Source organism: Mauremys reevesii, linkage group 1 (genome assembly GCF_016161935.1).
Source record: "Mauremys reevesii isolate NIE-2019 linkage group 1, ASM1616193v1, whole genome shotgun sequence".
Lineage (NCBI taxonomy): Eukaryota > Metazoa > Chordata > Testudines > Geoemydidae > Mauremys > Mauremys reevesii.
In genome coordinates, this window is record NC_052623.1 from 199846169 (window position 1) to 199864859 (window position 18691).

At 42.2% G+C, this 18691-nt stretch overlaps 1 long non-coding RNA gene across 2 annotated transcripts in view; it reads right to left on the minus strand.

Moving 5' to 3' along the window:
- Nucleotides 1-5613: 5613 nt before the first annotated feature.
- The window catches only part of LOC120395486, a 104623-nt gene continuing 91545 nt past the window's right edge, over nt 5614-18691 (minus strand). For both annotated transcript variants that reach the window (XR_005592660.1, XR_005592659.1), the window contains exons 3-4: nt 10287-10356; nt 5614-7148 (exon numbers count right to left, since the gene is read on the minus strand). This is a non-coding gene — a long non-coding RNA (uncharacterized LOC120395486). The remainder of the gene's footprint in view (nt 7149-10286; nt 10357-18691) is intronic.

Below are 18691 nucleotides of genomic sequence, written 5' to 3' on the forward strand. Positions count from 1 at the left end.
CATGCCTAAAGTTGAGAAGTACTCCGCAAAAGAGCAGATCCAGTCATTTGATGGGGTGGTTTCCTTTTAGAAGCATTGTTTTGCTATTGTTCACACCATACATAGTCTTTTTTTATTATTATTATTATTGCTACAAGAAATATTCACTATGTGATGTGTGGGGAAGTGTTCACTACACACAAGGTAGAATAGCCTGGAATTGGGTACATAATATGTTGTTTTTCTTCAGAACTGCTGTCCAGCTCTGGACTTTCTATATGATACAAGCACATTACAAAAATTGTGCTATTCAGTTTTACATCTACACCATGACCCCATGGAACATAACTGTAGCCGCTAACGTTTTGACAGACTTCAGAGTATGTGGAGTCCTTCAGTTATTCTAGTTTTGCACCGTCCACAGTTTCTGTATATGTTCTGTATATGAAAAAATATCTTTTTTCCATATTATTTGTAAACTGTTACAAATATTTTGTTAGTATCAAGTTGAGTTCAGCTACATTTGGAATTTCCGTCCCACAAGAAATGCCAACATTTCTTTTCATCCCAACATGGGACAAAAAGTAGACATGTCAATTATTTCCATGGAACGGAAACTCTGAAAAATTTCCATTTGAAAGTGTAAAAATATTTCATTTGGACATTTTGAATCAAAACCTAAATGTTTTGAAACTCCCAAAATCAAAATATTTCATTTTGATTTGTTCAAGTGACTTGAAACCCTTTGTTTGAAGACATGTCAATATTAAACTGAGTTTTTCTTATGGGGTATCATATTCCCTTATATGAGTTGTAGTTAGGGAGCCTGAAGCGCCCATTCTCACTGATGAGCCAGGCTCCTTGGCCGGACTACATCTTCCATAATGCATCCAGAGCCATGTGTGTCTCATGATGCAACATACAGCTCAAAGTGAAATCACTACATTGCTTCATAGGAGATGCAGTCCTTCACAGAACCTGGCCCACAGGAGAGAATGGGAGCCATAACTACAATTCCCATGAAGCAATGTACCACAGTAGGAAGATGCATTTTCACGTTTTCCTGAACTGATTCAAAACAAAAGGTTTGGGGTCAGTTAAAAATTTTTTTTTTCAATTTGTACTGAACTGAAATTTTCATTTAGATTTTCCCAATGAAAAGTTGAAAAAAATGAGGGGGGGGGAAATCAAAACTTTCTGCTGTGTTTTCCAACTGAAAATCATACTGATGGAAAATTTCCAACCAGCTCTAGTAGTGAGCATACATCAGCACAACCTTGGTAATACACAGAACTCTGATCATAGACATCTATCTTCACTAGACATATCATGGGATTTAGTCAGCCATTTGATAATTCTAAAACCATCTGCTCTCCCCAAAAATGCAGAACAATCACAGAGTTTCCATTAATATCACCACCTACAGGGAAAAAACCCCATACTGTAAAAAAATGGAAACGGCCACAGTTATATCCCTCTTAAGAAGTTGAGAAAAGGCTGGTAGGAGGAGACGAGACCTGAGCAGCTGCGCCTGGAGGCATTTGTCTTTGTAAGTCTGTAGAAGGGGCATACCACCAACACTGCTTCCTAATGGTCAGAAAGGAGTTGGCAGGTCATCTTCCCTTTGAAGCAGTCCTGTCCTTCACTGCCTCCGCCCCAGTGGTTTCCAGTCCTCCTCTTCCACACAGGGATTTTGGGGACTGTGACCTTGAACAGTCAAAGCCTTTTCCAGCTGGCCTCTCCTCCTAAGTGAAGTGTCTCTTTGTTATATTGTCCTCTTAGAGAGGGTAGGGAGCCCGAGCCTGCCCTCTCCACAGGGATCTGGTCCAAGGCCCACCCAACACCTTGGGATTCTAAGACACCTCCCCTCCAGACCACTTCCTACCCCAGTCTCCTTCAGCTTACCAGGGTAGATTATGCCAATCAAGTCTCTGGCCTGCATTCTGTCACCCACTTCTCCTTTGTGTGTTTGCACAGGTCTGTGTTGTTAGGACCCAGGCAATGAGCTCCTGGGCAGTACTTCCCCCTCAGAGAAGCCATCTACTCCCTTCCACTGCCCTCCTCTCAACTGCTCTGCTCCCCTTTTTAGAGCCCTGCCTCCAACATGTGAAGACTTTGCAAGTGTGCCTGGGTGGGGCTGCCTGGATCCAGTGCTGTTCCTTAACTCCTGGCTCTCCAGTGCGGGGATTGAATACCCCATCACAGGGTCACAACGGCCAAGGTTTACAGAGTGACTAGTGATTTGGGGTGCCTAGCTTGAGATATCTTCCAGTGACTTGATTTTAAGAGGACCGGTGTTGAGCATCTCTCAATATCAGGCTCTTTTAAGGTGTCTCAAGTTGGGCACCCAACAATTCAGGCAACCAAAATCCACTAGTCACTTATGAAAAGTGCGGCCAATGCCTCAAGAAGTGCTCTGGGGATTGCTTTATTGTGTACTGATACATGAGCACTAATGGCTGAGGAAATCTATAATATGCTAATGAAGACTAATGCCTTGAGTACAACGTGCCAGAGGGACAAAAACAGAGAACACTAACCAGGGGTGGAGACTAACACAGCTAAGCATCCAGCTAAGCAAGGTTGCTCTGAAGAAGAGAAACTGACTTCCCATATCAGTACAAACAGTGCGGGAGTTGGGGCACAAATACTGTCTACGTTGCAAGGCTTATCATTTGACCCACTTCTATTTACCAACGAAAATATACTTGTATCTAGGCTCACTACATTTATATTCAGTCTAATGTTTCCTCTGCACTCTCTCTTCATTCCCAGTTATATGCCAAATATACCCTGCATCCTTTCAGAAAGCTGACAAAGGTGGCCTAAAGGCTTATTTTGTGTGTGGACAAGCCCTGCTGAATGGTCTTTGGAAAGAATCCTGATCTCTGACCCGACAGGAGGCGGAGTCACAAATGAGGTACCTAGAGCCAGTTAAGACAATACTGCCAAACCTCTGGATGCTTTGGGGGCAGGAGGGGGCTCTACCCCAACAGGGACATTGTCCATTACTGTCTGGTATGAGGCAGAAGTGGTTTTATGCTGCCTGAGAACTTTGTGGTGATAAAATCTTCAACTTCTTAGGAATTAGGATGTTTCTCCAAACCCCCTTCATGGAGCATGCTGCAGGAACCCTAATCAAGCAGCTCTGTTTGATCTGTTTGGCTTGGGCTGCCAATCAAGATGGAGATCAACAGGGCCAATCCCCAAATCTGTTATGAGGAAGTTGGCATAAGCCTGCCATGCCCCCAGAGGAAAATCTGGGACTATTTTGAGATCATCATCTAAAAATTAGTTTGAGATACCTTGGGTCAAATCTTCAGCAGGTATAAAATCAGGATAACTCCACTCCAGTCAATGGTCAATTTATACCAGCTGAAGATCTGGCTCCTTTTGGGGCTTCCACAACACGTGACATGAGGCCAAACAAGACCACAGAATATGCTGTTATTACAACTATTAAGTGTCTTGATTGGAAGCAGAACAGGAGCAAACCCTGAGCTTGTATGTTGTGATTGGAGTCCACTGTGTCTTATAAAGTGTTTTCAGTCTGTGTAGTGGATCTCCCAACATACCCATATACTGATCTTTACTTCAGACTGCTGTTCATACTTTTATTTAGGTCAGAACCCCCAGTATATCTCCATTTGTTCAGTTTGGTTTTGGAAGAGCATAAGAGAAACATATTATATTATGGGTGAAGTGCACTTAGTTTTGGCAAGAATATTCAGAAGGGACAGCAGGGCAATGCACCAGGGCACAGATTCCATATGACCTCAGTGTGCTATTTAATTAGCAATTTGAGCAGCAGGTCCTGGCAATGGTTTCCTCAGCCTAACTTGTATAAATCCCAGAGGTCAGAGAGTAGGAGGAAAATACATCAGACAAGCAGCTGATTTATATCATGGATACATCTTCTTCATCCATATTATTATAAGTACTTTAGAGGCCCCAATTGTATATCCAGAGTACAATCAGCTAACAAAAAAAAGACACTCCCTCCCACAAATGGGATGGAATGTTCTTCTGTTGATGGGGAAAGGCAGACAACTTTATAACCTGGTGACCTTAACAAAACACCCACTTTTGGATGTCCAAATGTGGACTTAAATGGGTAAAAGCAGGCATTTTGGTGATATGCTGGCCCCACTTAAGTCAATGGCAAGATTCACAGTGGAGCCAGGATTTCATCCTGTATGTGCCTAAGTACTGGCTTGAATGTCAGAATACAGGACTGGGATTCCCTATTAATTTTCAAACATGGGAACCTTAAGACAACAGTGTGTGCTGAATCTCAGATGATCCTAGATTGTGCCATTATCATGGTTAGTTATTAAAAAGAATCCCCTACACAGTTTAAGAGATGGTTTTGTGGAATAACAATAAACCCTCTTCAGCCCTTTTCATCTGTGGATCTCAGAACACTTTACCAAACATCTAGAATATCTATTAATTTTGCTGGGGCTTAAGTACCTAACTCACTTAGGAATGGTCATAGACTCACCATGCTGGAGGGCTTCCTTGTGGCAGTATGCAGCATTGCAGCCCCTCTGCCTCACCTGTCCCCTTCAAAGGGTCTGTGTGGTGATTTGGCCCCGTGGCCAGGTCTCACTAAGAGTCCCAGCCCTTTAGGGTAACAATGGCCCAACTCAAAAGTGAAAAGGAACAAAACTCTTCCACCCTTCTTGGGCTGAATCCTCCACAGACTGGTCACATGTCTCCCAGGTTCCTTAAAAGGCTGTCTCCCCAGTGGTCTGGCATCTCCCAAGCCATTCACTCTCAGGGATTCTTCCCTGGAGACTCTTCTCCGAAGCCTAGTTCAGGAGTTTCCTTCTCCTCAGCTGCCATCTCCCTTTGGAGACATTCATAGGGTATAAGCACCTTCCAACAGGCCCCCTTTTAGTTGCTTTTCCAGAGGCAGGAAACTTCTAACTATCTCTATTTCCTGGGTCTCCTTTCCCTATTGCTATGCAGTCCTTTCTTTGTAGGAGCCACCCAGTCTGGTTCTCCCCAGCTGGGTCTAATCCTTAATTATCTATCTTCTCTCCAGGTGCCACAGAATGGCCTAATTGGGCTCACGGGATCCCATTAACCCTGTATACAACCCATCTTAGGCACTTTTGAAAATCCCACTAGGCACATATTTGCATTTTAGGCACCTAAATACCTTTGAAAATCTGGCCATTAGAGGCTTTTGAAAATTTTACCAGGTATCTAAAACAGCCCAAGAAAAGTATAGTGTCAGATTTCTCCCAGTTATCTTCCTTGCTTGAGATTTTCCAAGTCATTTATAAAATAAGGTAATTATAGCACTGTGAACTGAGGCTCTGTATGAACACAAGGTATCACCAGTCTAATGTATTTCTTTATATTCCATCTTTCCACAGTTAATGCCCTTAATGTCACAGCTTTGCATAATGGCTACAGTCAGAGACACCACGTCTGTGTCAATGTTAATGCTCAATTTGTAAAATCTATTATTCGCTTTTCTGTCTAAGCTTTTCTTTTTTTTTTTTTTTTTTTTTTTTTAAGAAAATACCATCTAAAATATGTTAAGTAAAACAAAACCTGGAACACACTCTCTGAACCACAATCATTACTAATATTTATTGAAATGTTGGCCAAGTCCCAAAACCACAACCTCCATAATTTGTAATTCTCTCCTTTCTTTCACTAAGTGCAAATTGAACAATGAAATGCTGTATGATAGAAACAAACTTGGAAGCTGAACCTGCAGGAACTTCAATAATTCCTCAAAAGGTTTATGAAACAAAAAAAAATTACATACTTGACCCAAACTTGAATGAAGAAAGCAGCCCTAATTTAGAGTAAGTGCAACAACTGAAGAAATGAGAATGGGGACTTAATACTGTACATATGTTGTGGAGTTGACCCTGTGGCAAACTCCTTTTGGGAAAGGGATAATAAGGAAAACATATATAAACTTGGACATTGATATTCCCAGTGAGCCAAATCTCTAAAGGGGATTTTAAGCTCATACCAAACATTTATAAATTACAACATTCTTCCAATTGCCAAAACATTAGTCAGAAATGGAAATCTGCACATGACCTTTACATTGCAGGATGCACGCACATGTTTCAGGCTCTGCTCCTGATCCCATTAAAGCCAATGGCAAAACTCCAATTGTTTTCAATAGGAGCAGGGATCAGGCGCTCAGTCACTTTGCCAATTTAGAGAAAACTGCATACCAACCAGGGAAATAATAGGCCCCATTCTCAAAATGGGTACTTAAAGTAAGTCACTGAAATCTATGATTTGTCACTTAAATATCAATTTTTGGCTCCTAAATCAGTATTCATATGGCTAAAGTAGATGTGATAGGTGCCTAATTTTAGGCAGAAAATTTGTAAACTGGGCTCTTGTTGCATATAGGTAAATAAATAAATAAATAAGGTGATACCGTCAAAGTAGTGTGTGTAGCAAATCCCCCTGCACATAGTTGGAAAATGTTCATGTCCAGCATTATGATCACAATATTCCCTGTCTGTTTCTTAAAAAAAAGGAGGGGGCAACCTCTCCAAACCTGGGGCCTAAAGTTAGGCTCCTAAATCCCAGATTAGGCACCTAAACAGAGGTGGCCTGACTTTCAGAGGTAGAGAACACCTGCAGTTCTGAGTTCAATGGCACCACTGGAACTCGGGTCATTTATATTTAAGTGTCTAAACATGGATTTAGGCGCCTTACCTTAGGCATCTAGGTTTGAAAGTTTTGGACAGAATTACAAGAGTCCCAAGAAGTGTTCTTTGGCTTCTCCTTTGTTTTTGACTTCTTACAAACAAACAATTAACCACTATGAGCAGAGCTGTGCAAAGTGTTCATAATGAAAGCCAAAACCTGACACACGTCCATTTTGAGGGTTTTGTTATAGTTTTAAAATTGATCTGAAGGTCACTAAAGGGTTCACTGAGGGAACCTGGGTCCAAATTGGAATGAGTGCTGAATGATTTGTGGTTTCCCAGCATAAGAAAAGATGGAGAGATTACAGCTGCAAAACTGCAGTTTGAATCAGATTTCTCAAGGTCCAGTAGTGATCTGTATTTCTGGTTGACACAGGAACCAATAGCGAAGATTTTAGCACAATTTAGATATGAATTTTCCCATTATCCAAGGATGGAATGATCCAGAGTTCTGTTTTTGGCTCATACCTAATTGGATGAAAAAACAACAGTTACATACTGGGGAACCAGCCATAATTTAGTGGTTTAATTGGGTGTGGGGGCTCATGTCAGAGACAACTCAGTAAGGTGCCAACCCCCCTGAATCAACATTGAAGAAAACATTAAACAAACCTCTATGCACAGAAACAGAGTTTCCACAGCTGTGCTGTAGCTGGAACAACTGCCAGTATCATGAAGCTCATTATACCCTATTTTGGCAAAAGGAGTCTGCAGTTTGTCCTTCAGTGCCAACAACATTGCTTTGCAACAGCACTGTCTTAGATAACTTACTGTCTGGCTGGGCACACCTTCAAGAACACGTCTGCAGGCACTGGTTATGTCACTAGTTTCAGACTATATTGGCTCAGCTGTGTTACCAATTTGTTAATTCTCTGTAATTTAGGGATGCTTAAATGCATTGTGTCCTTCAAAAGCAAGCTTCTGACTACCTGAAACAATGGACCAGATACTCAGCTGAGATAAATCAGCCTAGCTCCACTATAGCTATGCCAATTGACACCAGCCGAAGACAATGTCTACCAGCCTCTTAAGCAATTCACCAGCAACTCTTCACTTGCACAGCAGATCTTACTTACCACCACCACTGTAATTTCTGCCACTCCCTTTCATCTCCCATGTTACAAGAAGAGCAGTATGATTACAAGAACAATGGCTAGCAGTATGTTACCGACAGCAGTCAATATCACAGTTCAATGGCAATGTGTTGCCATGGTAAAGCAATCATGTCCAAATAGTTTATATTCCGTTAAAAGCATTAACATGCCACTATCGCTGCTTGTGCTTCTTAATCCTGACAGATAGAAGTCAGATTACAAAAACAATTATATTGGCAAACTGCAACAAGTTACAATTATTCTTAGGAGATAGGACATTCGCAAGAGAACACAGAATTCCACTGGCAGATAACATATATACTACGGTTTTTATTTAGATTGCAATACCCGAAGGCAGGGACTTTATTCTCTTATGGGTGTTTACAATCACAAGGCATCCAACCCAGTTTTTGTGCTATATAAATAATATTAAGGTAATAATGAATAGCAATACAACATGTTGCCTTTTTTGCTTATTATAATGTGAATTTTATCATGTGATTATGATGATCGTATGATCATATTTCTACTATGTCATCTGCCAAGGCTTTGGATGGGTTTACATCTCATAAATGAAATTCAGGAGTGAACACAACACTGAAATTCTTTATTCTTGTGCAAATGTAAAGCAGAGAGGGGTTTCTCTCTCTGCACTATTTCCTTGCTCCATTCTGAATGATTATTAATGAAATAAGCATTTTCTGTTTTGACAAACGCTTTATTCTCCCTTCTATTAAAAAAAATTACAAAATACACACAGTTGGCCAAGACATGACGAACGAGTGTAAACTCCCCATTACTAGCAGCCATCTGTACTTTACACCAATGCAAGTCTTCCTGCCTCCTACATTAGTATCCAAGTCTACTGTATACACTACTCTGTAACAAGACACTTGGAAGGATAAGTAACGGTATCAATGTTTCCTTTACTTACCTGCCAAGATTTGACCTTAGAGTTTTTTGTTTTCTCTGTTTTATTTATGTGTATCATAGTAGTACGTAAGGGACCTAATTATGGATCAAGGCTCCATTGTGCTAGGCGCTGTTCAAACACAGAATGAAAGGCAATCCCTGCCTGAAGATCTTACAATCTAAGGGTTTGTCTACACATTAAATAGCTGAGCAGGTGAGCTGGCAAGAAATCAGGCAAATTTCTATTGGAACTGTGTCCATGTTCCATCATAGCTTTGATACAATTGAACCATCTCTGCGAAACACTGTTAGTTTGATGAATCAGGCATTCTCCGATGGAAAAAAAATAGACAGTTAGGAATTTCCAACTGTCTATACTATGCACCTGAGCTAATGTATTCTAGATTGTTGCACGGAAAAATACCAGCCCTCGATTTTAGTTCTGGTTATGTACGTGAAGGAGGAAACTGGTTTTTAAAATAGTGTTTAATTGATAATAATTTGTAATGTTTAAGCCTACACATATTTTGGATGAATAATTTGATATCTCCAGTAAGTTTTATGTTGGTGGTGATGGTAGTTATAAGATGTTTTTCAGGAAGAGAAAACTAATTAAAATTAAAAACTCTTGTGTTACATTTCTCTTCACACCATTGATGGGCACAGCTGCTTTTTCTAAAATGTATTTATGCCAAAAGTCAACATATCACTGAGCAGTAGTGAGTACTAGCAACCACCACTGACAGGTAGAACAGGAGATGTTTTAGTTTGCCTTTAGCCTGGCTTATTTTCAATTATTCCAGCTCTGAATCACTGCTGAGAGACTCAAAAACAACATTAAAGGGAAAAACAGCACAATCGCTATTATACAATACAGACTGACAACATCAAAAACTGAAGCTTTGTACTTGATCCTCTTGGAGGTTTATTTTCATTTATTCTACCCCCACAGATCTAACCCACTGAACATCACATGCAAAATATGGTGTTTTTTGGTGTGTTTTTTTTAACAAGATTACCTATTTATGGAGAAAAGTACATTGTTGTTAAGTTGTTCAAAATTGTCTCTCTTTTTTAGCACTAAAAGTATACAGTGAGTCTGATGTTTTTTATATTTTTACATGCACATCTTGTTCTGTAGATCTTGAGACTAACTTGAACTTTTACTCAGTAAGGTACATAAGTGTGAAATCAATAAGATTACTATGTGCTTAAGTACCTTGTTGAATTGGGCCCTATTTAGTTTCAACATCAGTGGGATGTCTATAGGACTATTCAATTCAGACACAAGCTTAAGTCCTTTGCTAAATCAGGGTCTAGGAGAACACACTTTGTTTAAACACGATAGCATATATATTCACATATATTTTATTTCTTGCATGGAACAATATGCGCTTCCTCTGGTACAATAACAATTACTATTTTGATTTTAATCTAAGTGTGTTTCCAAGTGAATAAAACGTTTGTTACATTCTAAAGACGTGTTTTGTGTTATTGCCTTTGTTCTTATTTAAAATACTTGACATTTCTCTTCTCACTGGAATGCATGTCCCTACATTTCCAACATTTGATCATCTTGAACAATATGAAATATTCGTACCTTTGGGGGCTTCACATAGCAGTTCTAATGACTTCCACTGACTTCAGAGCCAGCTCTGAAGGTTGGGGTCCTTTGTAAAGGAAACAAAATGTATGTTGACTAGCACTGATCAAAAACTTTCCATTGACAGTATTTTATAATGGAAAATTGGATTTTTACAAAAAACATTTTATTTTTAGAAGTGAATGATTTTTCACAACAAAACGAAGGCCTGAAAACTAAAATATTTAGATTCTGAAATGCCACCACGGTGCCTCATGGGAGATGAGCATAGCGGCATGAGGCACCCAAATATCCTCTATGGGCTGCACTTCCTGGCTGGACTACATCTCCCATAATGCACTATGTCCAGGGACTCCCATGATGTACTAAATCTCCTCTTCAAGAGGAGAGACTGTGGTGTCTCATGGGAGATGTAATCATGCAGGCACAGAGTTTAAGGCCAGAAGGGACCACCAGATAGTCTAGTCTGACTTCCTGTATATCACAGGCCACCAACACCACCCAGCACCTGCACACTAAACCCAACAACTGAAATTAGACCAAAGTTTTAAAGCCCTCGGGAGACTAGATTGTGGCAGAAATTTGGAGGGACTGAGGTGCACCAGTGCCTGAGACTCCTGCAATGCCAAGGAATTAATTAAATGAAATATAACCAGCCTGCACATGACCCACACACACTACAGAAAAAAAGCAAACTCCCTTCCCCCTATGGTCACTGCTAATCTGACTTGGGGGAAAATTCCTTCCCAACCCCACATATGGTGATCAGTTAGATCCTGAGCATGTGAGCAAGAACCAGCCAGCTAAGCATGGGACGAAAGGGAGCCAAACCAACAAAGGAGAATGAGACACCCAAACTACAACTCCTATGAGGCACTTCAACAACATTTTCAAATCTAAGTATTTAAGTTTTCAGTAAAAAAAATTGGTTTTCACCTGAAATTATTCAGTTTTTGAATTTCCACCAAAAATACAACATTTCCACAAAAAAACAAAATATTTTTCACTCTTTCTAATGCAGTCCCTTGAAGTTCTATCACTTTCCAGACCATCAACCAAAAAAACCACTTAGGAGAGGATAATGTGGATCTGATTCTCTGCTGCCTTGCACCTTGTGTAGGCATTTTTTACCAGGGTCAAGAGTGAAATGGATGATAACATGTAAGCCCTGGATCCTGCAAAATGTACACACATGTATTACTTTACTCATGAACAGTCATACCGGGAGTGCACAAGTGTTTTTTGGATAAGGCCCTAAATGGCCACGCAAGGTGTATAGCCATGGAGAATGAGGCTCCGCTTGCCGCATCCAGAGATATAAATGTTTTCTAAGAAATTGTGTATAGGAACAACACCTTGTATTTGCACATCCATGTTGTGCACATTGAACATTCTCTGCATATTTACACTCTGTAATAGATTTAATTCTTTTTAAGCAATAGGGAGAGACACCTATTGCTTTCATGGTACTAAATTAACTCTGGCTGATTTTAATTTTACTCCCCCGCCCCCACACATCATTTTGGTAATGTATTTACATTAACATTACCATTGCCATATCGCATTGAAGTCTTTGGGTTTCTGCTGAGACTGCCAACAAAATAGTCAATTGCTATACTTGTATATGGTAAAAGGTCTGGGAGTTGATGCATCAATGAGGTTTTTATTGCCAGACCAACTCCATGTATTCTGTCCTCTGTCTCAGTCTTACCCTTCCAGAAGAAGGTGTAACCACTTCCTGGTTCGCTCAAGAAACCTTCCCCAGGCAATCTTGTTTTGCTTAATGCCGCTATATCAATGTTGTAGCGGGCTAGTTCTCGAGCAATGAGAGCTGTCCTTCTCTCAGGTCTTGCAACAGCTTCTCGATCCATGAGGGTACGAACATTCCATATACCAATGGTAAGTTTTCTCAATTTTTTCTTTTGGTTTCGGATGCAGATTGGGTTAAACTGCCAGCCACGGCTTGCTGGCCAGCTGTTGTAGGGCAGGCAATTTTTAGGCCACCTTTTCTAGGCCCCTTCCTTACTAGGGTGAGCAGCGCTGTCCTAAAGAGGGCTGCTCAGACACCTGGGATGCTGCCGGGCAACTCTGCTGCCCCAAGTACAGAGCTGGACGACCACCTATCCACAGGCCGCCTGCGTGCAGGATTGGGACTACGACTCCCAGTGGTAACCTCCACCTGTCACTTTGCCCCTCCCCCATCGCCACAGGACTTGGGTGGTACGATGATGTTTGATGATTTGCACAGGACCTGTGCGTGAAAGCTTTTTAAGTGGTAGAGCCGTTGCACAGGAGCAATCCCACTCTCTCGACCTTAGAAGCCAAATACCAATGGTACGAAAAATCGTCACAACTGGTAACTTCTTTGGTTGCAGTGGATGGCCTTGACGTCTTTTGTGCCTCGTCAAGCCCTTCGCTTTCCACAAAGTGTTGCAGAACCACCTTCTTGGCTGTTGGATCATAGTGATCTCTTTCGCCCAGTCCACCGGAGCTGACGTCGCATGCGGGTAGGCATATCCCTAATTCACTGAGGGTTTGAGTCCCATCAGTTACATTCACCTGGTTTGGCCGGCCTGTCGAATCCGTTGCCCAGGGTGTGGCCACTGCGCATGCTGCAGCTACTTGGAGCCACAGGTGAGAGCTGAGTGACAGGTGGGGACCAAAGTGGACGGACTACCCCCGAAGGGGTACGACAAGTCCTCCCATCAGAGGTACTACCCCTCCCTGGGCACCCCATACACCCCATCCAGAATACATGGACTTGGTCTGGCAATAAAAACCTCATTGATGCATCAACTCCCAGACCTTCCAGTGGGTATCAATGAAAGATTGCTGAAACTACGCTTCCCACTAAATGCCAAACGTCATGCCACCATCATTAGTGCATATGCACCCACTCTAACATGCTCTGACAACTCAAAGGAACAATTCTATGAAGATCTCAATAGACTGATCAAGGCCACACCTGTAACAGACAAACTACTCCTACTTGGAGATTTCAACGCCCGAGTCGGGGCTGACAACGAGAACTGGAAAGGAGTAACCGGGCCACATGGTGTAGGCAAAAACGAACAGCAATGGACTACTCCTTTTGGCCCTTGGTTCTGAAAATGACTTTATCATTACCAACACTCTGTTCCGACAAGTGGATAAATACAAAACGACGTGGATGCACCCTAGGTCCAAACAGTGGCATCTGATAGATTATGCCATTGTCAGAAGGCGAGACATCCGAGACGTAATGATCTCCAGAGTAATGCGAGGCGCAGAGTGCTGGACAGACCACAGATTAGTCAGGACATCTCTCCAACTTTACATCGCTCTCTCTCAGCACAAACGCCCTAAGCATGTGCAACCTGCTTTCAACATAGCCAAACTGAAGGATGCTCAATGTTTCAACAACTTTCAGAAGAGTCTTGATGACAAACTGACATCCCACGGACAACTGATTGGTACTGCAACCAAAAAGTGGGACCAGTTCAAGCAGATGGTGACTGACACAGCAATAACATCTCTTGGACCAAAGAAAAGAACACATCAGGATTGGTTTGATGAGAACCAAGAAGAAATATGCTCAGCTCTGGAAGTAAAGAGAAAAGCCTTTATCGAATGGCAGTCTCCTCCTCAGTCTCCAAACGGGACCATTTCAAGTACCTTCAGAGCAAAAAAACAGAAAGACCTCCATCAGATACAAGACAACTGGTGGGAGAGCAAAGCCAAAGAAATCGAGCACTATGCTGAGAACCAAAACTCAAAGATGTTCTTCAGTGCTATTAAGACTGTCTATGGACCTTCTAAACTAAGGACCACCCCACTGCTCCCATCAGACAACACAACGCTGATTAAAGATAAAGAAGGCATCAACAAAAGATGGTTGCTAAAGTGTTCTCGCCTTCTCAATAGATCAACCGTGAATAATAATGTCCTCAATGAAATTCCACAACAACCTGCTCTGACAGATCTTGACTCTCTGCCCACTATAGATGAGTATAAGAAAGCTGTTAGCCAGATGAGTTCAGGAAAAGCTCCTGGAAAAGATGGGATACCAGCAGAGATATACAAAGCAGCAGATCCAGCAGCACTAGCAGCATTACACAGCGTGATCATCAGCATCTGGGAGGATGAAAACATACCACAAGACCTCCGCGACGCTACTAGTGTCTCTCTTTTCAAGAGCAAAGGCAGAATGTGGAAATTATAGAGGCATATCCCTCCTCTCCGTTGGAGGGAAAATCATCACCCGCATCATCTTGAACCGCCTAATAGCCAGTATTTCCGAGGCAAATCTACCTGAAAGTCAGTGTGGTTTTCGACCTGGCCGGAGCACAGTTGACATGGTGTTTGCTGTCAGACAAATACAAGAGAAGTGCATTGAACAGAACATGCACCTGTATGCTGTCTTCATAGATCTGACAAAGGCGTTAGATACAGTCAACAGGGAAGTCCTTTGGACTATTCTAACATGACTTGGCTGCCCAAGAAAATTTGTCCAGACTATACGCCTTTTTCATGACAGCATGACAGGCGAAGTATTGTCTGATGGAGCCACATCTACCCCCTTCAACATTACCAACAGCGTGAAACAAGGATGTGTTCTCGCTCCTGTCTTATTTAACCTGTTCTTTGCATGCGTCCTCAACCATGCAATGAAAGATCTGGATCGAGGTATATATTTGAAATACCGGCATGATGGTTCACTTTTTGACCTTCGTCGCCAGAATGCAAAGACTAAGACAGTGCAGAAACTCCTTCTTGAGACACTCTTTGCTGACAACTATGCCCTCATGGCTCACACTGAAAATGATCTTCAGCACATTGTCAACAATTTTGCCGAGGCCTCGCAACTCTTCGGACTAACTATCAGCCTCGGAAAGACAGAAGTTCTCCATCAACCTGTACCTGGATCAAATGCTTCTGTCCCAAGTATCTCCATTGATGGCACTCAGCTTAAAGTAGTGGAGAACTTTAAATACCTGGGTAGTGTCATATCCAGTGATGGATCACTGGATAATGAGATCAATGCACAAATATCCAGGCACTTGGCTAACTGCGTGTCAAAGTTTTAAAACTACCACAACATCCGGATGTCAACAAAACTGCTTGTGTACAGAGCTGCTGTTCTTTCATCTCTTTTGTATGGGTGTGAATCATGGACACTATATAGGCATCACATCAAGCAGCTCGAAGCATTCCACATGCGTTGCCTCCGCACCGCAACATCATGAAGATCCGCTGGCAAGACAAAGTGCCCAATCTTGAGGTCCTCGAGAGAGCCCAGATGACAAGCATTGAAATGATGATCATGAAGTCACAGCTACGTTGGACCAGTCATGTTAGCCGCACGGATGCCAACAGAATCCCCCGCCAGCTTCTCTATGGTGAGCTCTCCCAGGGCATCCGGCATATAGGTCATCCACGAAAACGTTACAAGGACACCATCAAAGCCAATCTGCAGTATAGCAGTATCAAACCCAGAGACCTTGAGGACGCCGCCAGCGACAGAACACAGTGGCATGCAACAGTCAGAAATACCTGCATCGCCTTCGAGGAAGACCGCTGCCGGCATCTACAAGAGGCACGCGAACGACGTCACAGAGCACCAGCAGCGCACAATCCACTGACTGCGAACTACCCATGCACCATCTGCAGCAAAATGTGCACCTCTAGAATTGGCTTGTACAGCCATCAGAGGGCACACCATGAGACCAACAACAGATGATTTGCTCAGATTTGTCATCATCGGATCGATGGACTACCAAGAAATATGGACATCTGGCCACTAGAAGTTGGCCTCAGACCTAGTTGAAACCCAAAATTCCCATTGCAGGGGAATTTCTGAAATTTAATGTTTTGTTTTTTTCCATTCTGAATCAGAAAGAAAAGCCGAGTCCCACAGAATGGGAAATGCAAAATTTAATTTTGGAAAAATAAAAATATTTCATTTTGACTTATAATTTATAATCATATTTTAGAATATAAAATCAAGATGTTTTGACCTGTTATATTTTTAATATATGCTTTAATATAAGAGCCTACAAGTTAAAGCAATAAAGCTTAAACTAAATGTTTTGACCTTCTCAAAACAAAACATTTTGACTTTACTGAAATTAATCATTTTGATAATTTTGCATCACAAATTTCAAAGAAGTCTATATGTTCCCATAGAACAGGGATTGGCAACCTTTGGCATGCAGCGCGCCAGGGTAAGCCCCCTGGCAGGGTGGGGCAGTTTTTTTTACCTGCCGCGTCCACAGGTTCAGCCAATCGTGGCTCCCAATGGCTGCGGTTTACCTCTCCAGGCCAATGGGGGCTGCGGGAAGTGGCACGGGCTGAGAGATGTGCTGGCCACCGCTTCCCACACCCCAAACATTGGCCTGGAGTAGCAAACTGCGACCAATGGGAGCTGTGATCGGCTGAACCTGTAGACGCGGCAGGTAAACAAACTGGCCCACCAGGGGGCTTACCCTGGCAGGCCACGGGCCAAAGGTTGCTGATCCCTGCTATAGAACATTTCAATGCTGTCCAATCAACATTTTCGAAGGAAAACTATTACATCAAAAAAATTTTGATCAGTCCAAGTTGGCCTGAAACCACCAAAAATGTGGCAGTTTTTCCTCTCTCTGATGGCCAAACTTTTCTTTTCCCAGTTTGATTACTTGTACCTTTGAAACTATAAATGCAACTGGTTATTTTCTCTCTCTTGCTAAATACATAGTTTGTGATTTTTAAAGCAGTCTAGGGAACTCCGACACATTTACTATTAATTTTAATGGGGTGCATGTATCTAAATCCCCTAGGTGGCTTTGAAAATCTCAACCAATTTCCTTAAGGGAAAAAACTGTGTACTAGCTATATATTTTATTTTCATAGGATTATACTTTCCCTCCATATGAATGCATCCTCTTTATACAAACATTTAGTAAAGAGAAATATTTTCCACTCACTGGAACTTGAAAGACTCAAGCAAATATCTTTTGTTAAACAAACCTGATCGTCCATGCACCATCATTTAATTCAACTAATGTTTTCTAACTCATTAGATGTAATAAGTATTTGCTTTGTTTAAAATTACGTCTGTGTATGCATCGTATATAATAAGAGCAGGACTAACCAATCTGGATTTAATCATACAGTGTGCAATGGATATAAAATTAACGGTTCAGACAACTACCAACAAAATGTTTGTACTATGCTAAATATCATGGCTCAGAAAGAAGTACCTAGTAGGCTGTGCAAATGATTAGCCTGATGCTTTGCTGTGGCAATGTAATTTTTGCAGGTTTTATAGGCTCTGGAAACAAATGCCATACGGCTGGCAATGTGTTCATATTTTTTAACAGCTGTAATGTGACTTTAGAAGCAAATATTTTAGTTCTGTGCAAAGAAGCAGTGATCCTCACAGTACCAAGCCTAAGACACCATGTTTAACTTCCAAGTCTGAAAGGAAAGAGTGATCCAGGACATTTGAGAGAAATCCACTCCCCACACAGTTAATTTGATTGAGTGCTTCATTCCCTAATGAACCTGCTAAGCAGAGGACTACACCTCCCCTCTGCACTTCTCTTCCCCCAGGCCAGATATGAAGAAGTGCCTTGAACCAGGAAGCGTCAGTACTTTTGGGAAGCAGCAGCAGCAACATGGCTAACCATGAGCTTCAGAGAAGCCAGATGCAGAGAGAAATCTCACAAGAATTGTCTTCAGAGCTCTGCGTGGAACAGGTAGTGCTGGGTGCAGGGCTGTGTGGGACTTATGGGGAAACAGCAGTGGCTGGATAGAGAGTCAATTAGGAGTTGAAGCAGTGAGACAACACTAACTGAGCCTACCCTGGAAACCTGTAAGCTCCTATTTACTTGAATAGAGACTGGAATAGAGGGCACTACGCCTGAAGCCCTAACTCTCAAATGGACTGCCTCGGGGCCCAAACAAGAACCACTATTTCTCACTTTGAACTGGAACTATTTAAGCCTCTGTACCTAGGGTATTTGCAACATTTCCCTTTCCTGCAGCTTACTAAAATGCTCTTTCACTTTGTAGGGTTGCCAGATGTCCAGTTTTTGACCAGAAAGTCTGATTGAAAAGGGGACCTGGCAGTGTCCAGTCAGACCTGCTGACCGGACATCAGAAGTCCGGTTACTGTGACGTGGGGTTAGGAACTGGGTCATTAATCTGTGCCACACCTGCTCATCTGGGGCTCCCTCCTACTTGTAGGCAGGCTCCGTGTCAGGCTGCAGCAGCTCCTGTTCCAGCCCCGGAGTAGATGGAGCCCAGCTGGGGGGGAGTGAGGGAGAGGGAAGTGGAGACGATCTAGCGAGTGACAGAGGACAGAGTCGGAGAAGAGGGTTGGGCCTTAGAGAAAAGGCAGGGCAGGGCCTCGGGGGTACGTTTACCAGCAGTTAGAAAGG